This window comes from Pinus tabuliformis, chromosome 6 (genome assembly GCF_031772625.1).
Source record: "Pinus tabuliformis cultivar Carrire ecotype Pingquan chromosome 6, CPIR1, whole genome shotgun sequence".
Lineage (NCBI taxonomy): Eukaryota > Viridiplantae > Streptophyta > Pinopsida > Pinales > Pinaceae > Pinus > Pinus tabuliformis.
The window spans coordinates 275,538,782-275,564,966 of NC_142292.1; the positions used below are offsets into that span (position 1 = coordinate 275,538,782).

The window sequence follows — 26,185 nt, forward strand, 5'->3', positions numbered from 1 at the left end:
CAGTGAAAAGAGCTCAAAGAAGACTCGTATTTTGAGGAACGAGTGATAAACAGGGATAGCAGCAGATTTCAGGTACAGGTTGGAATTTTCCAATCACGGCAGTGTCACAAGGATGGCTAGGTGAAATCACTCTTTGCAGCTGTTCCTCAAAAATAGGTAAACAATCAAGTGGATGTGAATGATCGGCCAAATGAAAAAGTGGAGGTGACGGTGCAAACACGACCAAGGCTTTTTATGGCTGATGAATTTACGGTCTCAAATGGTTATTTACCGGTTCATTTTTCCTGGATGAGCTCGAACTCTGGAGGAAGCTTGCTCACATGCTTATGTTTATTTTTTAACGAGCATGAATTCCGCGTTAAAACTGCTCGGTTTTGCGTTTATTTTTTAACGAGCATGAACGTTTGCCAAAACTGCTCGTTTATTTTGCATGCCCCCAGCATCATAATAACGCATGTCAAAGGAGGGTGCCCCCCAAGCTTCATTGCATTCAACTTGGTGGTTGGAATGAAGGTTTACCTTTGAATTTTGAAAAGGGGGTTTGTTTCATTTTTTAATGAGGTTGACATAGTAAAAGAACCATCCTCAAGCCTCCTTGTTTCATTTTTTAACGAGGTTGACACGAGATAAGAACCGTCCTCGGGGCCCACTGTATTTACAGTATTTCCATTAGGGTGATGATCCATGCTGACAAAATATTTAGGAATCTTCCGAATCCGTTGGATATAGAAGATTCCATATTGTAGGTTTCCACTGTGGCTACTTCCGCCAGATTACCTGCCAGCGGTAGGGCAAAAGTACCCATTAAGGCAGGGTCTTTTAGGAGACCTACTCCAATATTTTGGAGCGATTGATTACTTTCATGGATCATTGTGCTGCTTCCCGTAACTTGAGAACTGTTGGGGAGAAATGTTTGTTGGTCGACGATTGTAATTTTTCCTTGAAAAGGAAATACAATCCTCCTGAAGTAGGTCGACACAACTGCAGCCATGGCATATATCCAAGGCCTTCCCAGTAGGATGTTGTAATCGAGGTTTCCTTCGATTACTTCCACATCAACTTCTACTGTTTTGCCCCCCAGTTCAACTCGCAAGTTACTTAAAATCCCGTATGGAGTGTATGATCGTCCATCAAATGCTTTTAATGTCGTTGACGATTTTGACAAGGGTGGTGAGCCTAAACTTTTCCAGCAACTCATCGACATAAGGCATGTAGATGCCCCTCATCAATAATTGTTCGATGAACAGTTTTGTTGAGGGCTTTCACTTGAATAAGGAAAGCTAGTTGAGCTGGTAACTGAGGGTCATATCCTTTATGATCAAAGGCCACAAGATTGGAATCCATTGGGCCAATCCCACTTATCGCTGCTAGTAAAGCTTGCTCTTGGGAGGGGCAATTTTGCGGTACCTCAAGTGTCGACATAGTGGATGGCGATTGGGCCAGGTCCTCTATTATATTATAATTCTGTGCTATTTTTGCACGAGGATTAAATGTCGATTTGTGTACTACTCCCTTTGGCAACTTTATCATTGGTTTAGGAATGATGGGTGGCACGACTTTGGTCAAAGTTGTTGTTGAACTACTAGGTTGTTTATTTGCCTTTTTGTTCAACTGCTTTGGATTCCTGTAATCTTTATTCCTTGTCAAAGCATTATTCTGCTGTTTTGAGGTAGACAACATAAGCACTTGGGATCGGGAAGCATTTTGATTAGCAACCATATTTTGTCTTGGATTAGGAAACGGATCAGTCAATACTGCTGGGGTTTTTGAACTCTTGAAGAGTTTCTTAACTTCAGCTATATGTGGACAATCTTTTGTCCAATGATCCTCATCGCATATATGACACCCTGTCGGGGGTTTCCCTTTCCTTTTCTTTTTCTTCTTGCCCCCTGGTTGCTTCAGTTGTTTTCTCTTGTCGGTCGACATGGCATTTACTTCTGAGGCAAGAAGTTCCTCATTTGCATTTTGACTAGAGATTTTGCGTTTGCCAGTCACGCCATTACTGGCGTGAGAGTTAGTATTCGATTTAGGAGGGGGAGGAATTGAAAATTCAGGTCTAGGGGCATCAGGTATTTTGTCGTAGAGCGTACCCGACTGAGTATATACTAAGTCTAAGTATTGAGCACGAGCAATGACTTGCTCCTCTGTTACGACTCCTCCCTTGGCCACATCTTCCGTTATAGTCGGAAGTAACGACTTTATAAACCATTAAGCTAACAGCTGATCGGGAACGTAAGTTTTCATCATCCTACGACGACGTCGCCACTCATGTATATGATCAGATATGTGAGTGGCCGTTGTCTGTTTGAAGTTGGTAAGGAGTTCTGTTCCCGTTTCATACCTTATCGGTAATTGAAAATGGGTTAAGAAAGTCGTGGCTAAGGAGCTGAAATTGTTGAAAGAGGCTCTTGGCAATTCAATGTACCATTTAGCCGCTGGACCTGTCAATGTCCTCTGGAAGAGGCGAAGTCTTATCGAATCATCGTTTAGAGTGTTCGATGAACACCACAGATGAAAAGTCATGACGTGATTCGACGGGTCTTCACCTGGATTTCCATTGAATTTAGGAATGTCCGATGGAAGTTTATGCGGAATTGCTGGCCACCAAGGGGCATAAGCAATTGGATCATTCGTCAGCCGGTTTAGATCTGGTAATTCTAGAGTTTCTACAAAGGGCAACTGTTGGTTCAGGTTAGGTGAAGCATATCCAGGATAAGATGGTATCGCCTGAGCAATTGGTCTTTGCAGACCAGCATAATGCTGACAACTTTGACAAAGTTGATGGGCATAACCATTATAGCATGGTTGCCCATTACTTACAAAGACTTGTTGCTCAGGTCCTTGATATGATTGCTGGAATGGCGGTTGTTGAGATTGAACCAGCTCTGGTTGTTGGACCATTTGCTGTTGACCAATACTGGATGTTTGACCAAGATGAGGAGTCACAGTACTTGTTTGAGCCTGAGTCGCTCCAGATAAGGAGGCACTACCCTGAGATTGTGATTGAGCCACTGAGACAAGAGCTTGTTGTATTACAACAGGTAGCGCTTGTACTTGCGACGCATTTGCCATAGCAGGTGTGGTGGTAATATTCGACACAGGGTGTACTGGTTGCATTGAATATACAACTCCTGGTTGTTGGGGCAGTATTGGTACCCAACCGCTGGATGTAATTCCAGTTTGACCTGAACCTTGTTGTAAACTCCCATATGGTTGTTCTCCGGGAGGGAACAATGAAAGAGCATACTGCCCTCCATATGGTGGAAATCCAGTACTTAAAGGGTAAATTGGCCTTTGAAGACACATTGGATCAGTTTGTTGAGTTTCAGCATAAGAAGTACCAGATGATAATCCGGATGAAGAAATAGGAACTAACCATATTGTCGCCCCCGATTGGACTCCGGCTTGTTGTTGACAATTTGCCGGGACAGATGGTATACCAGCGAACATCGTTGGAGTAGCAGCAGGAGGTTCTGCTGCTGCTGTGTCAGATGACACAGTCCTAGATGTCGACGGTTGTTCAGACATATCTAGTCTATCCAAAAGATTTCTTAGCGATTCTACAAGAACTTACGATGCCAAAATACTAACTTCGAAGATCAACGCAGGAATAGGAGGTGATTATGTTCCGTTTAAAATGAATTTTATTATGATGACGCTTTTAGACACAACTTGCTTTTTCACTTTTTAAGAGTCGAGAAAAAGCTAAAGATGACTCTAGTCTCCTTCGATGTATTAACGAGCCCGAAGTGACAAATGCTCGGATGGACTTTTTCAGTTATAGAGTTTGAAAAAGGCCAAAAGAAACTACTCTGGAGTTCTAGGCAGAGGGTGTGCCAAACCTTTCGCGAAACCACAGAATACGTTTTACGGTACGAGTGGTCGATCTTCGTGAATGCTGTGTTCACTGCATCGCGATCAGTAGGGCGGCCGACACGGCTTCCTATGGATAAAGGCTTTGTTCCTATAGGGGTCTCTCAATATACACGACGGTAAGCGGGAGCACAAGTCCGTATTAGTGCTATCGTCCCTCAGGAGGAATCACCCACCTTCGTAGAGATCGACAGTCACTATGTTTAACGACGCCGGAACACGTCTCTACCTAGACCTCTACTGTGTTTCGTTATGTTTCAAAGCGTTGTTATGTAAATTTAGTTCGTTTTAGGTTGATCTTGCTTAGCAGTTTGCCTTTATGGATCACCACGTGATGTATGATACAACTCCTAAATGCAGTCTAAGAATGATAAGCAAGCTTTTTTTCAATTCTTTCAACTTATGAAAATCTTAACTACCGAGGGAAAAGAAAGACATCATCTTTTCAAACAGATCATAGAGCACACACTGATGCACTTTCCTAAATCGACATGCAAACTGTCAAAATGCACATGCACAATGCAAGTATTTCTTTTCTTCTTCCTTAATGTTGAAAGCTGTTGTATGATTTCGAATTCAATTTCAAGCGAAAATAAACAAGCTTTTGTCCAATAATCAAAAGAGCACCTTAAGATTCACTCGTTTCAACACAAGAAATACTGAAATCCGAACCGTATAACGAAATCAAATGCTCAAGCAGCTATGAACAACAATAAACTAGCTCTTAGAATCACAACGACACTTTATCACAGGTCTAGATCCAAGAGGCCACAGCAAGACTAGTTCACTTTCGCTACGGGAAACTGTGAATGAAAGTAAGAAATACAATAAGAACAATCACGGTTTCTTCACACAACTGAGGCGGAATGATGGCAAAGAAAGATAGTTTCAGATGGGTATACAGGTTGACAACAGGCTGTAAAAACAATACTGAAAACTGGGCAACAGAAGGCAGGGAACCTCAGTTGCACAATGCAAAACTGGTTTAGCGTAGGTAAGACACTGTCAGTTTGACATTCAGCGCAGGTAGCCCCTTCGGGACCTGCGTTGCAGCGCAGGTAGCCTTCACTGCAGCTGCACTGAAGAGAAAACTCTCGTCTCTCTTTGGTTCCGGGTCACAGATTGCTCAAAAATCAACTGTTTTAGGCCAAATCAGAGGCTATCAACCAGGTATACACTAGAGGATGATTAAAGGAAGATGAACACTATCACAAAGAGCTAATAAGAGTCTTTGTGGATCAGCTCTTCAAATCATAAACATGCCCAGCACTGAGCTAGAGTAGCTGCCCTCTACTTTGCCTTCGAAGGATTCGAATGCAGTTCGATTCGGTACTCCCTTTGTTTAGGAAATGAATAGCAAGAAACACAAGCTACCAACAAGACACGATCCCCAGTGGAGTCGCCAGTCTGTTGTGGGGAAAAGTATCCAACACGGAATGACCCTATCCCACTCTAAGGGTGATAGTTCCTTAGCAACAGTCAAAGCAAAGCTATCTAAGATTACTTCTTTATGACATGCAAAAGAGGAAAGGAAGAGATCCACTCACCGATGTCTTGCGCAAATGGTCGATCCAATCTTCTCTCTTTGCTGCTTGCTCCCAGCTCCTTGTCTTCTCACGGGCCCAGCTACACAAGATCCTGCAAACAAGACGAGAAAAGGAAACTACAAGAAGCATGCATTCATAATTGATTCAAGGATTAGCATAAATCAAATACGCAAGTAAGACAATACATCATTGAAACACATGCGAATAGAAGAACCTCAAATGCTTTATTAATGGAAGAAAGTAAGGTTCAGGCGGTGATACAACCATAAGAGGCCCAATCCAGCATCACCTTCCCGACGGAAAGAAATCTCCTCTTCACCTCCCTCAAGCAATCACCCAATACTCTCAACTGTAAACCAATAGCAATTCTTTGCACAAAATTCCGGCCTCTAGATCCCATGGGATGAGATCCTTATATAGAGTTTTGGAGTGAAGATAAGTCAGCTTGATGTGTGACTGTTGTCCTCTTCAACCCCAGTTGTTCTTTAGTTCTTGAGTCCACTCAGAGATTCTACCTTCCACTTGGAGTTTTAGAACCTCTTTACTCATCATTAGGCGAATCTTCTGATCCAAGTGTCAATTTGGAAGCTTCCTGGGCACTGACACATTGAGGAAAGATTCCTCCACATGTCCAAACTCGCTCAGCGCAGGTAGCCTTTGATGGAGTTGACATTCAGCGCAGGTACACCATGGAGCAGTTGACATTTAGCGCAGATGCTCAGTGGAGCAGCTGCTTTGATCCAAAATTGACCTGTTTTTGAGTGTTTTTCAGTGGAGAACTGATCTGAAGTGCTGTGGTTTGCTGACCTTGTTCCTCTAGGGGTAGGAACAACAATGTTTAGGGACTTTGGATCCCTCAGATTATTGACATTTCATGCTCTATGCTGTAAGGCACAAAAATGTCTATAACAGTAGGGATGCTAGCGGTTGGGGGGGGGGGGGGGGGGTAAGTAGCGGAAACCGACTAGGGGAGGCGGTCTTCAAGTAGGGAAACGATCGGATAGGAGGGAGTGGAAAGCAATGGTGAGGGCACAAGGACATCCGGCAGGCCATTGTTTTGAGGGAACATCCCTTTCGATATCAAGGGAGGAGACATCCAAATGGAGACATTGGAATATGGATCCTTGGAGTAATTAACCTGTTCGAGTTCCATACCTAACCGTCTGAGAATGACGTGCCAGCTGCCACTAGAAACCACGATCCGCTGTCTTCGTAACTACACTGCCTGTGGAGGGTAAACGGGACCAGGAAATAGTTCACGGACACAAGGAGGGTAACGACAATGGGGAAGCGAAAGAGTAGGTACCGTTAAGGTTGGTCAGGCACTGGAAGGTGTGCAAGTAATGCAGGGAATAAAGTATTCCAAACCCTAGCCTGTGTCAGGCTCTGACCAAGGAGTTACCTGGAGCTCCATCCTCACCAAACTTCATTGTGGCTCAATAGTAAGTCTCAATATTCTAATTCATATGGGTAAGGTAGGTAAATAACATTAATAAAATATTTCATGAATACCCAAATTAATAATAAAATATTTCATCGATACCCAAATTAAGAATAAAATATTTTCACGGATACCCAGATTAACCAATTAAAAAATATTTAGGACATGTACTTATTTTTAAATTTAAAGGATTTTGATTGGTTAACATATTATGACATGGAAATTACGTGAAAATTTCATGGGCACTTTTAGGTTGAAATTTCCTCTAATGAGGTGCCAATAGAGACTTAGTAAACCATTCCGCCAATAATTGATTTGAAGCATATGTCTTAACTAACTGACGATGATGTCACCCCTCATGAATATGATCAAAGATGTGAGTGGAATCATATTGTTTGAAGTTGGTCAGAAGTTTCATTCCAGTTTCATGTTTGATGGGTAACTAGAAATGTGTGAGGAGAGTGGTAGCCAAGGCACTAAAATTGTTGAACCAAGATCTTGATAATTCAATATACCATATAGCTGACATACTGGTAAGAGTGCACTGGAAAAGACGTAATTGAATCGAATCATCATTAAGGGAGTTTGACGAATATCATTGATGATAAGTCATGACATGTGTCGATGCGTCTTCTCCAAGATTCCCATTGAATTTTGGCATATTAGAAGGAAGTTTTGTAGGAATAACTGACCACTAAGGTGAATGAGCAATATAATCGTTGGTGAGCTGAGTCAAATCTGGAAATTTGAGAGTTGCCACAAATGATAATTGCCTATTAAAATACGGTGGAGGATGACCTACATAACAGGGAATAACCTAAGAACCAAGTATCTGCGCTCCATGATAGGGAGGGTTCTGATAAAAAGGAAACTTGGCACTAGAATAAGGAGGATTATGATAACCAACATATGCATAACCTTATTGTCTAGCTCCAGGATAACCTTATGAATGTTGGAGAGGCTGGGTTTGGACTTGCTGGCCTTGATAGAGAACTTGAGGGATACCCTGATAAGTTTGATATGGTTTCCCCATGGGATTTTTCATCATCCCAACATAAGGTGGATTTTGTGGAGGTTGTGCCATACGATAAGCAATCTGTCCAACTGGAATTTGAGGAATACCTTGTTCAAGTGGTTGAGATTGCAAGGTACCTTGTAAAGGTTGAGTAAGCCGAGCTGGGCTGATAGAATAGATTGAGACATAATTACATCTTGTAAAGGTTGGCTTACATGAATTTGAGCTTGTAGAGGTACAAACTGATAAGTAGGAATTTGAGATGTGGACGACACAGGTTAAGAATTCAAAATGGATCCATAATAGAACCAGGTTGTACAAGAAAAGTAGGTTTCCAAACGTTAGTAGCCATTCCAAGATATGGAGGATTTGGATAAGGCTAAGTATCAATTTGAGGTATACCAAGAATAGGTCCCCCCTCGCCAAAGGAGGATGGGATGATGGAGGCAACTTGCCCCCTTGTAGAGGGTACCCAACATAAGGAAAGTTAGGCTATTGAAGGTGACCATGCCCACTAACATAAGGGCCAACCTATTGTTCAACTGTAGTTGTAGGTGGAGGAGAAGGAGAAGGATGTGTAGCGCTCATTAATTAAGTTCCAGATGGAATTTCAGAAGTAGATGACATGGGAGAGGTCCATGGACTGGATGTCGCACTAGAGAAGGTGCTAGATAATGATTGATAACCAGGTGGGATGGACATGCCACCATATAAATGTACCTCTGGAGATGCCGAAAACATGGATGAATAAGAAACACTAGTTGTCTCAGCCATATTGGTGGACAAAGGCTAGGAAACCATAGCCGATTCAATCATTGTTAACTGTCCCAAAGAATATTTTCATGAGAAACTCATGGGTGAGTGGGAAGAATTAGGTAAATGAGTTTGTGTTGGATTTTGAAGAGGAAGATGATAATTCTGATAAAAATGGATTCCACTCAAATGAACAAGAGTAGAGGGATGGGGCTCTTCCTGTGGGATCTATTCAATACTCATAAGACCAGGTGGAAGGGGTTCACTATCGGTCCAAGATATATAGTTTGCAATTGTGTTTGAGACAGAGGAAGAGAAGAGGGAAGTACTGAAGTGACAGGTGAAGATGGTTAAGGTACCACGTGTTGAATAACCTCAGGTAATAAAGTCTCTAATTAAGTAAAGTCAAGTTCAATTACCTTCGGCAACAAAGTCTTAGGTGCTTCAGTTTCAACTGAGTCAGATTCACCAACAAATGATGAAGTAATCTTAGGCTCAGTACTCAAAGGGAAAAATGATTCTAGCATATCAGCTTCAGGAGGAGGACCAGAAGTAGTTCTCGAAGTTCATGTTTCAACAGTTTTCATCTTCTTATGCTTCTATCAATGACCGGGAGTAGCCTCTTGTGGAAGAGGAGGCTTATTTTGCATTCTACGTGAACAACAAAGAGGAGGGGTGTGTTATTCCAGGTTGGATTAATAATATTTAATAATTAAAAAAAAAATAAATAAAAAAGAGGGTAAACTAGGCATAAAGGTTTATCAAGCAACCATGAACTGCAATATACACCTTGGCGAACCAAGGAATTAACGTACATGTAAGAAATCTCCCCGAATGTTGTGTTCGATGTATCATGGTATACAAAGCGACTGACTCGGTTACCTATGGAGAGGATAGAAACCTATGGTGGAATTCCAAAATATACTTGACAATACATGGACGTGAAATCTGTGTTAGTGTTGTCTAATGTGTAACCATTCGATGAGAGCGTTCCCATATAGTTTTCATGCGTGGAGCTCCATCCAATATACCCAAAGGTATGTGGAGAATGATCTGATATACTTACATACGTGGAGTGAGATTTCACCCCCGGGATGCAACACTGGAAATCAATGACAACTCCTACATTTATAGACGTCGGAACACCTCTCTAGCCTAGACCTCTAAATGTTTACGTTAATGTGACAAATGCTCCTTAGGTTGATTCAGAAGATTTTAAAGTTGATCTTTGATTAGGTTTCAATTTCATGGCTCATTGCGAATTTCACCTGAATATCCTAAAATACAAGCTAGCATGAAGAAATGTAAACTTTCACTTTCAATTAGAATCTCTCTAAAGAAGGGAAGAGACAAAATAATGCAACAGACAATACCTAAGTGAAATTCCCTAAAATGCAACTGGTCCAATTCAAATTTACTCACAAACCCTAGATTCCAATGCAAAGAGATTTTTCATTTCAATTTCCTTTTAATTTTCAAAATGAGAGAAAAGTAAGATGCATGTATAATCACTAATAAAAACAAAATTTTCAGAACGATGATTGGAACACCAATTCTTTCAAGTACTCAATGAATAAACAAATCAGTTCGCTAATGACCTAATGACAAGAATAAAGGAAAATCTAAACAAATTCTTATCAAAGGAAATCAAACCACAAGAAAACTATATGGAGGCTTTTGAGAGACACTAAGACATTGACAGACACAAGGAAGCACAGTTGGAAGAAGGCTGGATAGAGAGCGAACCAAAACAAGGAAAATTTTGGCATGAAACAGGGATTAGCGTAGGTTCTTAAGGGGCACCAATGATCTGCAACCTAGGCATAAAGAGGGTTGGGGTGCATTACAATGCAGGTACAAGGAAGGATAAGGTGCTCTGCAATGCACTATCTCCACACAAAAGGGTGTGCTAATCAAGGAATCTCATGTTTCGAAACAAAATTGTAATGGAATCTCAATGACAAGTCTTCCTATGTCTAATCAGCACTGAGTGAAACTATAAAGATCAAAACAAGAGGGAAAATAGACACTAATGGAAAATAAAACCACCAAGGGATTGAATTGATCCCCACTATGGTCGCCAATTTGTTATACATAATCTACGACTGCGGATAAAAGTGTCTTCCTTAAAGTAATTGAATGATGGGATAAGGCCTACCTAGTATTTGTCACAAGCTTCACTCCTTCCTCGGCTTGTACACTCAAATTCTAGCTTTGATTTCTATAATTTGAATCTGCACAATCAAACAAGACAAGACGAATATCTATGACATCTACATATCATAATCCAATCACTTCATTCAATAGATCAACATGGTATTTAAATACATGAAATCATAACAACATATATAGGAAAATAATATACTCTTTTTATAAATAGAAATGGAGAGAGTTACAAAAAAAACAGGAGTTGATCTTGTAGAAGAGCTCCCCAAGTTGACTTGTCCTTTTCTTGCCACAGAGTATGCCTCTATTTCACCCTAATTCATGGAATAATGACTCTCAAAGCAACATCGCGAGGGTAGAATCAATCTCCAAAAACAAACCCCTTTCCCATGGATGGCTGCAAATATATAGATTAGGGAGGTAGTTCATGAGTTCTTATCCATTTACCAATATAAGCTTGAGATCCACTTGAGATGGGAGGATGAAATCAAGGGATAAGAGGTGAAAATTCCTAGGTAGGATGAGATAGGAATCAAGACTCTTATCCAAGGTAAATGGTTGAAACAACCTTAAGAAGCTTATGGAAGAGGAAGCTTTGAGATTCTTTTTATTTTCCCGAATTTCTAGAATCAGCACACCCCCAACAAGGGACAACATGGTGGTGATCAACACAGGTGCAGAGAGGGTCAACCTAGTGGTAAATGTTGGTCCTTAAAGATCTAGGGTGCGTTGGGCCTTAAAATATTAGAAACTCAGCAGTTAAGAGAAAAAACTCAGGGATTCAACATAGTCACGCTTAGGGAATTGTGTAGAGATGATGACAATATGTTGAAGGATGTGAATTTGTCACATTTGAAGACCTATTGACCAAATGTGACAAAATGGCCTATAACAGATAAGAATAAACAATGGAGCAGAGGAATACAAGTTTGTCTTCAGTGCTTAGTGTAAAAAGAGAAAGATGAAGAGAGGAGGAAGGAATCAGAAGAAAACTAGGAAGAATGGTTCTCTTACTATTGTAGTAGACCCATCTATAAGGAAGAAAGGTAGCAAGAACACTTGGGTTAAGAAAGAGGAATTGAAGGAGAAGTTTCCTCTATCCATGCACAACCAAGAGAAAGCCCAAACAAGGGCAAATAAGAAGATGGAAAGTAATGATCCTATCAGGACTCGACCAAAGAAGGTTTGGATGAGGAAGGAGGATGATCTGCTTAGGGGGTGTAGATCCTCTATTTCTCTTCAGTAAAGGAAGAGAATGGCCTCAAGGGAGGCCGAATAAGTTAGATGTGGGAAGCTAGAAAGAATAGACAGAAAGGTGCATCTGATTGTTGAAGGTATGGTCGAGTCCCCCTTGTTGATTACAATAATGTATTTGTTTATTTCAAATGTATCAACATTGAAAGAGAGAGGAGGATTGAAACCAACTTGAGTATAGGGGGAGTACACAACAATATCTTGTGTTGTGGGAAGAAGAAGATGAGCTGTAGCAGAAGTGTGGAATGACAGGAAGTCCATAGTCAAGTTAGGTCCACATGATCAGTCCCCACACAGAAGTAAGGAAGCGAATGCAGGAGATCAAAGAGAATTGGCTCAGGGGGAGCTACTTTAGTAAGTAGTAACAATCAATGATCATCAACCTTAAGAAGAAAGATTGCTCAGGAAATGAAAGGTTTTCATCTTGGGTGAAATACCCTTATTTCATTTAAGTTGTGAGTTTGATTATGCCTAGCAGTCTTGTGTTCATGAAACACAATTGGTTCAAGCTTTGCATGTCCCTTAACCTTCAATTGGTATCACTATGTCAATTGGTAGTCTTGGGTTTAGGTGGAGAAAACCTATTTGTGTAAATGAGCATTTATTTTGAGAAAGAAATATAAGAGTTTTCCTGGTACATTGTCCAATTTGTATCAAATGTTTGGTGAAATTGGTATTAATTGGGCAGTTGTCCCTATTGTAGAGGTATGATCTCAAGGGGAGAAGTGTTTAAGATGCTCAATAGAAGTAAACACAGTCTCGACAACAACAAAAATGGTGAAGAGAAAGCTGAAATGCATCAGTAATGATTGGTATTTGTAGCAACAATAATAACATAAGTAGTTTAATTGGTATCAATTTACTTTTAACTGATACAAATGATGCATTGACAAGAGAGTATTCAACTAGTAGCCATAAGTTGTCAAAAACTAGAGGCATTCAAATCAGTGGTTGTATATGTTCAAGGGGAGCATATCACATATGTCCAGTTTATAGAGTAGAAAATGATCAGTACTTGAAGAGAAGTCTACATAGCATAACACACATAAACGACTCACTACAATAAAACCAACAATTTGCACAAGATTTTAGTGCCCTTTTTTAACAATTGGGATGAGCAACCTGGCGCTCAATCTGACTCTATTGTCAAATTTTTAAAACTTCCTTTTTGGCATCTGATTTTGCATCATTTTTCACGCTAAATTTTACATCCTGTTTTACACTAGATTATACATCATTATTTGCGTAAAATTTTGAAGCAAGATTTGCATATGAGTTTATGAAAAGTTTTACTTCTAGTTTTCTGCGAATTTTTGCATCTATTTTTCATTGTTTTTTTCTTCCTATTTTGGTTCATTCTTTTCTTCCATTTTTGCACCATCATTTGCAACAAGTTTACACCATCTTTTGCATCCAATTTAGTGTCTTTTTGCATCCATTTTGTGCCAGGTTTTGCATCTAGTCTTACATTAACTTTTACTTCTAATTTTGTACCTAGTTTTACACCAACTGTGGTGTCTATCTTTGCACCATGTGTTGAATTTGATTTAGCACCAAATTTTGCATCCATTTTTGTGCCCATTTTTGCATCTTTTTTTGGACCATTTTTTACATCCACTTTTAAATTTGATTTGCCTCCCTTTTTCACATCCCATTTTGCACCATATTTTGCATCATTTGTTGCATCCAATTTTGCATCGTTTTTAATACAATTTCTTGCCCCTAATTTTGCATCATTTTTAATACCATTTCTTGCATCCAATTTTGCGTCGTTTTTAATACCATTTCTTGCATCCAATTTTATATCCTTTTGAGCATCCAAATTTGCATCTATATTTGCATCCTATGTTAAGACATGTGTTGTGTCCACCTTTGCATCACATTTTGTGTCTACTATTACATTCTATTTTGAGCCATTTTTTATGTCCACTTTTGTATTTGTTTTTACACCAAGTTTGCATCATTTTTTGCATCCAATTTTGAGCTAGTTTTATGCCCATTTTTGCACCATTTTTTGTGTCTACTTAAGTGGTCCAATGTTGCACCATTATTTACATCCAATTTTGTATCATTTTTGTTGTCTAATTTTACATCATTTTTTCCATCCAAATTTACATCCTTTTTCTGCCTCATTTTGTGTCTAAGTTTGAGATTGAATTTTCATCTGATTATGCATCATTTTTGGCATCCAATATGGTGTCCTTATTTTCACCCTTTTTTAGCCCCATTTTGCATCTCTTTTTTCTTTTTCTTTTTTTTGTCTTTTCTTACATATTTTTTTTTTCTTTTTTTGTGCCCTAGTTTGCATCCCAAATTTACAACTGTGATTTATGATGACAAATCTTTCATGGCCCTCACTATTGATGCATATTTATGGATGCGTCCATTAATCATCACCATGTCATATATAAACAATGAATTTTGATGATGGCCCTTTAATGTCCCTCACTATTAATACATATATATGGATGGATAGTGATCATCATCATTCCCTATGAATATTAGGGCGTGATGGAATTGAACCACCAACCACTTACTTGTAAAGCAGGTGCTCTTCCATTGAGCTAACACCCTTAAAAGAATTATATTTTGAACCTTTACAAATTCTAAATTCTAAAACTCTAATTAAATTATAAAATAATAAAATCACAAGGGAAACTATAGATACTAAACAACAATTATAAATTTATATGTGATGCAAATTCCAATAGAATCCACTTAAAGTATTTATACTATCACACCATACTCCACTAATATAACACTAATATTCCATAAATTGTCAATAGAAATTTATTATCTATGTAACGTAGTTGATATACCAACTGAACACAATAGATCAGAGTTGCAAACAACATCCTGACCGCCCCTCCCCCCTAACTATTGTAGTCATAATTAAGCTTCTAATATAAGTTCACATTATTCTTCTTCTTCAACTTCCTCCAACCATTTCACAAAAGGATCTAGTGACTTCACAAAGGTTTTCCTGAAATGCCCAAAATCACATCAGATCTTATTTTCACCTTGACAAAACTCAAACTATAAGAACAATATTAGCTTTATGAAATCCCAAAAGTTTCTTAATCAAGCATTTCAAGTCTCATTTTAATAGAGTTCAAAACTCTCTAAATCATACAATTAGATTTGTCTAAACCTAAATTAATTGCATTTCCTCATAACAAAAAGGTAAAAAAACCAAAGAATAAAAGAATGTTAGGTTGTTAATACCTTCCCTTTGGGTTACTGCCTTTGCAAAACCACATCAGAATAATATCTTCAGCAAGAACTTCCTCGTCATAGAGAGACCTCACAATTTCAGGAAACAATTTCATGAGTATAACATCCTCATAACATTGAATTTGAATCTTGTACATTATCTCCAACTGTAGTTTTGCAATTGTACATAAATTGTCAAGGCATTTTTCCCATCTCTTAACCTGATAATTCAACAAAGTAGAGAATAATTTTAGTAAAATATGTAAGCTTCATACAGTTTCTAAAAATCCCATTGAATAGAAATAAAATAAACATAAAACTAATGAATTCCAAATGCCAACCAAAAAACAAAAGATGTTGTCATTTTACATGCAAAAGGAAAATATCCATGTCAGATGGATAATTTTCATTAGAAATATTGCACACAAAAGTTGATAAGTACATTATGGTAACCCAGTGGGTTAGCTCAATCAGTTTGAATCGACCAACTTTAAGGTAGAGAGGTCATGGGTTCAAGTCCCACAAAGTCCCTCTGGGTTAGGAGTACAACATATACACCAACAACATTTACCATGGTTTCCATTCATAGGAATGTGAGGAATCCCCTCAAGGATTTCCCCAAGGAAATTTTCCATGGGAAAAAAAGTACATGCTCGATGGAAAGCCATGGATAAAAATATTGCATGCATAACTAATCCCCACATACTACATACAAAAAATGCAATTGCAAGATAATAATTCCCTCAAACAAAAGGAGGTAGCTCTTGCCATTAAACACATACTCTCACTGTTAAGTTTTATCCTTATAACACCTTTCCTTGAACATGGAATTAACATCAAATCTAGCACAAGCATGAAAAATTATCGACTTATGAATTCCAAGTGAGATAAAAACAAAACACATTAATGAAATAATTAAATTTTTGTATCATATGTTAGAAAAGCTAGTGTAACCATATTTATGGCCAAGAAAATAAACACACACACTTTACATTGAATGAAACCTTCATGGAAACACAGGTTGAAGGATTGAATATTGCATCTGTATACATTCTATAATTAATTTCCAAAAGAAAAATCTATTGAATTGAGAGTTTGATAAAAATATTTATATACACATGAATAAAACAAAACAAACATGTGCAAGAAGAAAAAACATGATATCTAGAGCAAGAAACGAAGTAGCCATAGTTGCATTATATTTTAACAAATGCTGTCTATGAAATTGAAACATTCTATTTCCTCTAACACATCAATAAAATGATCAATGCATGTAACAAAACATGATTCTTAAAAGTAGCAAAATGCAAGCCATGGGGATGACCCTTAAAACAGTTATCCATGGACCCATTTTCCCATTAGATTCTAATATTGACTAAAAGTTGTAAACATATTAAACACTTAACAAGAAGAAAATAATTTTCAAAATTCAGTAAAAATCCATAAAATTGTTAATGATATGATGAGGCATAACACATATGGTAAAAACAAAAGATAGTACACGGTCAAAAAAGATTAAATACTAACTTGATGCAACACCAAATTTGAATTTTTTTGTTGGTTTTTGCCAGACCACTACAACATCCATAATAACATCCCATAAGATACACACTACTTCAATATCAGGTAACTTTGACTCTTTATGGCACTTCTTTACAATTTCAATGACTTCTGAAATATCAACATTCTCTGTAATCAAAGTTGTTAATGCACTCTTCATGTCCTTCAATTTCACATCAAACATTTTCTTTTCATTATATTTGACAAGAGCATCCAAACCCTCCTTACTTCCACACAAAAAGTCAAAAAGACATATGTTAGTAACAATCGACAACAAAAACATGTGACTTTAAGTAGACAGTTTGGTTCCAACAAAAAAGTCTTCCCACCTAAACGATTCTGCAAAAAATTCAGTGGTGAATTTTTGTATTGGGAACAAATCAAGAAGATTATCTTCTATCTTCCCTCACTTCAACAATGCTATGAGATCATCAAGACTGTTTTCAACTAGATACTCCTTGAAAAAAATTGTGATGAATGAAAGCACAATCCCCTTGGAAACAAGGTTGTCTTTGAGAAATGGTTGAAAAATGATTGCGGGTGGAAGCCCAGATAATTTATGAGAGAGTGAGTGCTGTAAAAATTTCAAGTTTTTTCCTTTCATTGTCCTCAAAAAGATCAAGGGACTACAAAAAATTTGCATAACATTTTCAAGATTCTTAATGAGGAAAGGCCTCTTGTGAAGTATCTTATGTATATTCAGAACATATGGCAATATATTATGCCTTACAGGTTCACAATTCAAAACAAAATAAGGATGCATATCCCCTTATTTAGGTTTTATGGTACCCGATTGTGTGCAATCTCTAATGAAGACCACCTATCAATGAAAAACAACATTAATATATTATTATGGTTTTACAAAAAATAAATTTATTGAACAACTAATAGCTAAATTGATGATCAATTATATTCCAAGACCAAACCGTGCAAATTTAATGTGGGACATCTATATTTCAAATGTAAGCATAATATTCAAGATTGAGGTAAAAATGTCTCAACCTACCTCTTTTGAGAAAGGATGACCAAGGAAGAGGGAAAGCATGGCATGCCATAAATCAAAACCTCTACTTTTCATCAACCAACCCAAAGCCCTCCCCATCAAACCTATGTTGTAAATGCTCTAGACCCTAGTTTAAGGGCCACATTTCCAACACTCTAAAACTTAGATATCATTTTGGGATTCAACTACATTAAGTAAGTCATTCATCTATGACCATTCCCATGAGAGGTAGTCATAAGTGACTAATTTCTCATGATTTTTGAATAATCGACTTAGCACTCATTGCATTGGGTGATGCTCAAAGGGGTGAAGAAGTGGGATTGAAACTAGTGAAATGAATCACATAGCGTAAATCATCACTTCCGGGGTTTGCACCTGGTAACCAAGACTTCCCGGGAGGTCACCCATCCCAGATCGCCTCTAGAAACAACCTACACCAATTTAACTCTAAATATGAACATTCAGAGGAAACTCATACTCTTCTTGGAAGAAACAAATCATGAATCCAGGTCACAAAACCTATTCCTTCCATCATTAGAAACAATATAACCCTTGGTTTCCCTTGCTACAATCACTAGTTTGGGTAAAGTTGATACCTTCAAGTTTTATGCACATAAGAGAAGAAGTACAATATAGCATTAACAGAACAAGAACAAGAACATAATATTTTTTTTATCATCCTGGAAAGCAATAACACACCTACAACTTGTTAAGAGCATAGGGAAGAAGAAATATGCTTAATAATGATTCCATCCATACAAGAAAAAGTAACAGAGTTAATCATTATTCACTCTATCTTACAGGACCATAAGAAAATATCAACACAACATTTTTAATTATAACTGGAGTAGAAGAAAACGAGAGTTTATGCAAATATGACGATGTACCTTGCCCTTTCAAGGTTTTTGAATTATAACAAAGTAGAGTTGTGTCTTTTCTTTTCTTCCTGGAGTTGAGTTTCTAGGTCCTTACATTCCCCCTCAAGAACACATGCCAGGATTTGAATTCTTAATACCAACCTCTTATATACAACTTTGACCACTTTAACTCTTTCAAACCTGTTGCATATTCCCAAAACGTAAGTGTCTTTTGTCCAAATTACATTGCAAAAAATTGATAAGCTTGCCAATGCACACACAAGAAGTTGACAATTACAATTACAACAAAATCTACTCTTCCTATTCTCTTGAAATCTGACAAAGGTAGAACTATTTAAATCACCTCCATGTTTCAGTACTAAAGCTAAGTTGCATAGAAACACGTACACATGCGGATACGGATGCACTAGATTTCTTAAAACTCAAGATCTGGATAAATGGAAACTACACACAACAAACAGATACAACATATCTTTTTTTTTAAGTTAAGATTTGGATATATAAAAATAGTATTAGAAACATGTGTCCACACTTATTAAAAACATAGAAAATTCACATTTTCAAATGTGTTTTGCTACAAATCTCTATCACAAAATTTAGAAATGCAGACTGATATGAAAGGACCATATTTGTATGTTTTAGGATGAGGGAAGGGTTGTTTTATAAGGAAAAAATAGGATTTTAGGTCTCCATACTTGGTCATTTTAAAATTTTATTTTATATTTTATGTTACATTTTGAAAAACGTTTTTAAGGATCCGACTGTTGGATGCTTTTCGCTAGAAACAGATCCCGAGTGGATCTCCAAAACTTCCAAACCTGAAGCATATATTGAGTCGATTCGAACATGTAGAAACACAGATCTCGTAACTATGGTTAAAAACTTATCAAATTCTAAGGATTAAATAAGAAAACATATTTCCTTACGAGAATAAATTTGCGTCCACTCTAATGATTGGCAGGTTACGATTAGAGAAAGTAGAATAATTGGAATGTTCAATTTATCCATCAAAATATCAGATCCTTGCCAATTTTTGTGGAAAATATAATCTGAGATCAAGAATTTCAATCTTATTTAAGATATTTTGAATCATGTATACTTTCACTCATAAAATTTCCATAAAAAAGAAAGCCTAGTCAATCTTATGCCATTCCATATAATCATCCCCGATGTTGACAGGGTTTGGTTTGATTGTAATGTGGGCATATTTCATACCCTTTACCGAGGTTCAAATCCTTTAGAGAGATGTTCACTGAAGTGGGAATATATTCTGAGGCATAACTAAATTAGTTAAAGATATCTTCCTCAAATATTATAAGCAAGCTACACTATATTGTAATATTCTCAAGTGGACTATTTCAAGTGAATGTACAAGTCTTAGGTGACTTTGGTGAAATAGATACCTTATCCTTGGAAAATTCACCAAAAAAAATACCAAGGCATACAATTTTTTAGCTGAATAGATTTAAAAAATTAATGTGTAAATTTTATACTTGATCCTAATAACACATTGAACATTCCCGATGAGAAACAGGTTGAGCATTTGGAATTTTTGAACACTTCTTCATCAACATTAAGTGTGAAGGGCCAATGCACAAGGTAGAACCCTACCATGGTAGACTCACAAATGTTGGAGTAGATTTTGTTTTAGGTATCAAACTATAAATGGATTATTTCCATATGGACCTACTCCACCAACCACAGTGAGAAATTGATCTAAAAACCAAGATGATCATGAAGTCACTCTTAAAGGGCTCGACAGACTAAAAACACATCCAAACCTTTGAAGAAGGGCCACATTGGTTCCACAACTTATACTATATGAAGGCAACTCCTTGTCAGCAAAGTTATACTTTAAGGCTCTCTAACTTATAACACAATCTATTAGGATATGTGTGCAAAAAATCCAACAGACAAGGGCATGGAACCATACAACAAAAAAGGTAAGGATGTCCAACTAAAAATTAAAACCCAACCTCAAAGAAAGTACTCATACATCATCACAGACATCAAATCCATTGTAGTTACCCAAACTACCATTAATAAGTCCAATATAGAATCATATTAAACAAAAATAACAAATCTTGACCTCAAAAAATGTATCACCATATCTTGAGAAGTCAAGATCTGAGGATTCAATGCTCTTGGAAACAAGTTCTTGCAAAAAATAAATTCCTTTTAGTTGGGGCTACAATTTTATTAGTTTTAGTTTCATTGATCATGATAATAATGTGTACCATTTCCAGTTAACAAATCTTTTTTATTTGATTACAATGTGCAACTAACTTCCCCATTTGTTGAAGGTGAGACATAAATAATTACAAAGATGTAAAGTTTCATTTAAACAACATACCAAGTCACCATCATGCTCAAGATAGATTTGGACCACTGCATCCACAAATGTCGTGGGGTCTAAGGGAGCTATTATGTTCTGCTTGCAGGTCTTAATTTGCACACCACTACATAGTTCACCAAATCATCAGAGACCATAACAACATCAATCAACTCAAGAATAAGGGTAACTTATGTATCCATGGACTTGCTGATATTTTATTGCTTACTAGTTCAAGTGTAATTATGAAATAAGATCTGATAAGACAACCCTAAAACCAATGTTGCAAACATCAAGAATGGGATAAAATCAGCAAGAGTCCAGAAAACCAAAAAATCATAAAAATAGTGAAAATTTCAATAAAATTCAGTAAACCTCGACAAAATTAAGATACCACCAAAATATCGGTAAACAAACAACAAACATCAGTTGGGCCAAAAAATCGCAAAATGGGGATAAAATCGTGATAAAATTAGGATGTTTGCAACATTGCCTAAAACAACTTCAAAGACATCAGAAACAAAATATAAGGATTTGTACTTCCAATGGTAGAACGTTAAATAAGGAAACTTGATGAATTTTTAAAACTTAAAAGTGACATAATGGATATGTATCAGTAAAAATTAACCAACTATTGCCATGAATCCAAAAATGACATTGGTGACAAACTATTTGGAAGTAGCAGTCCACAACACAAATAATTCGAATACCAAACTAGGATTAGATGATAAACCCAAGAGTTTTCTATCTGGCTTACAGAGGGAATGTTTTCCTAATATTTTGTATGAGACAAAGTGATATTTCTCACAATTAAGATAAGTTTATTAACTAATCCTAGACTTGAAGTTAAGTTGGTCATTGAAGATGTGACAATTATGTAGGAATTTACAGGGTAAGTTCCTCAGATAGAACACCAAAGGACACCACTCACAAACAGATCATAGATCAATACACCAATATTGTTGACGTGGTTAAAACCCTCAAAGAGGGAAACAGTCCATGGCTTGAGCCAACGCGACCACTTCAGGAAATTTATTAATAAAAGAATGAAAATTTACATAAGCTTCTCTCATGAATGGTTACCCTACAAATGACCCTCCATGCTCTTTAAATAGAGATCATGGACCAATCGGGTGTTAAGCCACGGATCAAGTGTCGGTAATACCGAGGAGAGAATGAACTGTCGGATCACTACATATCGTGACTGTCAGATTCTAAATTACAAAAGTACATAGTAAAGAAACACACTTTACCTAACTCTACACTAGACCAAGTTATACTTAACTATTTCCTATGTGTCGGAATATCCTAACATCCCCCCTTAAGAACAACTTGGGATAGGATTGAAGGATGTACAAATATGACACAATAGGAGAAGGAAGGAGGCATTAGAACCTATCCCCCCTTAGTGAAAACTTCCTAAACTCCAACCATAAATCGAAGTTTAGTAAACTTCGCCTCTATGAGAGCCTTTGTAAAGATTTCTGCAACTTGATCATCTATTGAAAAATATTGAACTTCAAGAACATGGTTGTGAATGAGCTTTCTGATGAAGTTCATGTGCAGTTCAATGTGTTTGCTGCTCTGATGTTGGACTGGATCTTTGCATAATTGAATGGCACTTTGATTATCACACCAAAGTGTAGTCGGATGCTGCTGCTGAAAGCCAAACTCTAACAGGATCTGACGAAGCCACAGGGCTTCCTTACTAGCTTCTACGACGCCATGATACTCTGCTTCTACTGAAGAAAGAGAAATGACACTTTGTTTCTTGCAAGCCCATGTAATAGGTCCTGAACCAAGAGTGAACACCTAACCTGTAGTAGACTTCCGATCATCAGGGTCACCAGCCCAATCAGAATCAGTGAAACCAACCAATAGAGGAGATGCTTCTGCACTGTAATGAATCCAAAACTGAATTGTACCTTGAACATAATGAAGTATTCTTTTAGGTGCTTTCCAATGACTTTCATGTGGGTTTTGCATAAAACGAGCAATAAGGCCGACAACAAAGGAAAGGTTAGGACGAGTATGGGTCAGATACAAAAGTTCTCCTACAAGTTGATAGTATAAGGTAGCATCAACTTCAAGGGAAGTACAAGTGATTGAAAGTTTGGCTCCAGAATGAAAGGGAGAAGGGGCTGGCTTACAGTCTTCCATGTGAAAACGGCATAGAAGATCACATGCATACTTGGACTGGGAAAGGGAAATACCTTCCTTGGATTGCAAGACTTGAAGACCAAGAAAATAATGCAAGTGTCCCAAGTTTGTCATTTCAAACTTCCTTTTAAGGCTGGACTTCACATGGTTTATAAGGTTGGTATCACTACCAGTAAGGATAAGATCATCAACATAAAGAACAATAATGATAAGAGACTTGCCCACTTTCTTGGTGTAGACAATATTGTTAGAATGACACCTAGAAAATCCAATTTCTAAAGGAAAGCTATCCGTTTTTGCATACCAAGCCCGGGGGGCTTGCTTGAGACCATAAAAGGATTTCTTAAGCTGACATACAAGGCTGGAGTCTGTTTGGATAAAGCCAGTAGGTTGTTCCATATAGATTTATTCATGCAAGTCCCCATGCAAGAAGGCAGATTTAGCATCCATATGATGGACTTCCCATTTGAAAGATGCAACAAGGGAAAGAATAAGGTGGATAGAGTTCATTTTGGAAACAGGGGAGAAGGTTTTAGCATAGTCAATGCCTTCAACTTGTGAAAAACCCTTAGAAACAAGACGAGCTTTATGTTTATCAACTTTTCCATCTAGTCCATACTTTGTTCTGTAAACCCATTTGCATCTAACAAGTTTTTGTAAGGGGAACAAGATCCCATGTATCATTTGCCAATAATGAATGATATTCTTCATTCATAGCTGTGTCCCAATCTGGATGTCCTGAAGCTTCTGCAAATGTGTCAGGATCATAATTAGCTGAAGCTTGATCTAGTAAAGAAGAGGCTCTATCGAACGGAGAATGTGTACGTCACTGATCTGTAGGATCACCAACAAGAGCCCCTGCTGCATCCCGAGTAGCACAGACCCATTTTGTAAGCTGAGGAGCTGAAGAAGGATCCTGAGGAGGTGGGGGAGGATTGTCATCCTCGCTGTCATCATCTGAAGAAGAAATATTTTCAGAAGTAGAAGGGATAGAGAGAGGTGGCACATCCACCGAACTAGGCTCGTAGGCCGATATATTTTCAGCAAAATTTACATCTCTTCTAATGATAACATTTTTGGACTTAAGTGGAATAAGTCTGTATCCTTTGACATCTTCAGAATATCCAACAAAAATACATTTTTCACTCTTAGGTTCTAAAGTTTTATGTTTCTCATCTGGAATATGGGCCCATGCTTCACTTCCAAAAACACGAAAGTGACTTACATCTGGTTTAATTGAGCTCCATGCTTCTTCTAGAGTGATATTCTTTAAAACCTTAGTAGGAGTGTGATTTATTATGTAATTTACATAGTTAACTGCTTCTGCCCAAAAATTAAGACTAATTCCTTTAGATTGAAGCATACAATTAGCCATTTCCTTTAAGGTGTGATTCTTCCTTTCAGCTACACCATTTTGTTGTGGAGTATATGGAACAATATGTTGCATTTGAATTCCATTCTCAGTGAAAAAGTTGATGAATTTGTTGTTAACATATTCTCCACCATTATCAGATCTTAGCTTAAGAATTTTATGTCCAAATTGTTTTTCAACAAAGGCCTTAAAGGCCAAGAACATGTTAAATACTTCACTCTTGAGTTTTAAGAAGTATACCCAAGTGCGTCTGGAGAAATCATCAATGAAAGTTAAGAAATACTTGTAGCTAGAGAATGAAACAACTGGAAGTGGAACACATAAATCACTATGCACAAGTTGTAAAGGGGCTGTGGCGTGGCAAGAGGCATGTTTTTCAAAACTATCCTGATCATGTTTTCTGAGTACACATCCGAACAAACACCATCTCTGTAAGATACCATTGGAAGACTTGTCACCATATTTTCTTTACATAGATTTTGAAGGGAGCGATAGTTTAAGTGACCAAATTGCTCATGCCAAAGTTTGCTCACTTCATCATTATGAGCAACAAATACCGAGGGAAGAGTTGATGACCCAAAGTTGTTAAACTTATACAACCTTGTAGAATCATCAGCTTGCCAGTAGCTAAAATCTGTCTAGGATCTCTTAGGTCCTTAATTACAACATTGTGAGGTGAAAATTCAATGATTTTACCTTCACTTTAATGGGTTATCTGATATACAGATAGAAGGTTGCAGGATAAGGTTGGAACACATAATACATCATTGAATTGACCATTGTCTATATGAATAGTTCCAATCCCTACAACACTAAGAGATCTATCATAACCAACATATATATTTTTGGTGTTACAATCATTTAAAGAAGAAAACATGGCTTTGTTTTTGGCCATGTGATAAGAAGCTCCAGAATTAATGAGCCACTCATGAGAATGAGAAGAAGAAGATACATTTAGTGCATATCTAGACTGAGATGCTTAACCACCACATGCAGAAAGTGCTATTCCTGAAGATGAAGTTGAAGATGTTGAGTGCTCCAAATGGATGTTATGCTTCTTCATTGCTGCTTCCAAGGCTTCCATCTTCTTAAAGCATTTGGATTCTAAGTGTCCATCTCGATTACAAAGTGGCAATGTCTATCAATCTTCTTCCCTTTGTTTTTATTTGCCTTATCATTTTGTTGAAATGATTTTTCATTTTGAGACTAAAATGGCTTAGGACCCTTGTTTGGTTTAGGACCATTCTTATTAGGATATGGCTTCTTAGGATTCTTTGAATTTGGTTGCTGCTGGGTGGCTAAGGCTTTCTTAGAAGAGTTTCCAAGATTAAGAAGACCAAGATGTAAGAGTTTTTCTTGTTCTCTTATTAAAGAATCACAAAAAGCATCAGAGGAAGGGGACTTGTAGTCTTGTCCTTGAGAAATGAAGGCTTCTCTTGTAGAATGGAAGGTGGAAACAAACACAGAGTAGGCTAGTCCCGACTTAGTAAGAATGGAATAGATAAGGTTAACATATTCTTTCTTAACCTTAACACCTTCCAAGAGAAGTCTAAGGGTATTGAACTTGGACAAAAAACCTTCAGTGGAAGAAAAATTATTGGGGTCCAATGTAAGCAAC

At 37.5% G+C, this 26,185-nt stretch overlaps 1 pseudogene; it reads right to left on the bottom strand.

Annotated features, from left to right (window-relative positions):
- Positions 1–14,965: 14,965 nt before the first annotated feature.
- Positions 14,966–21,693, bottom strand: LOC149258429 (uncharacterized; annotated as a pseudogene).
- Positions 21,694–26,185: the final 4,492 nt, after the last annotated feature.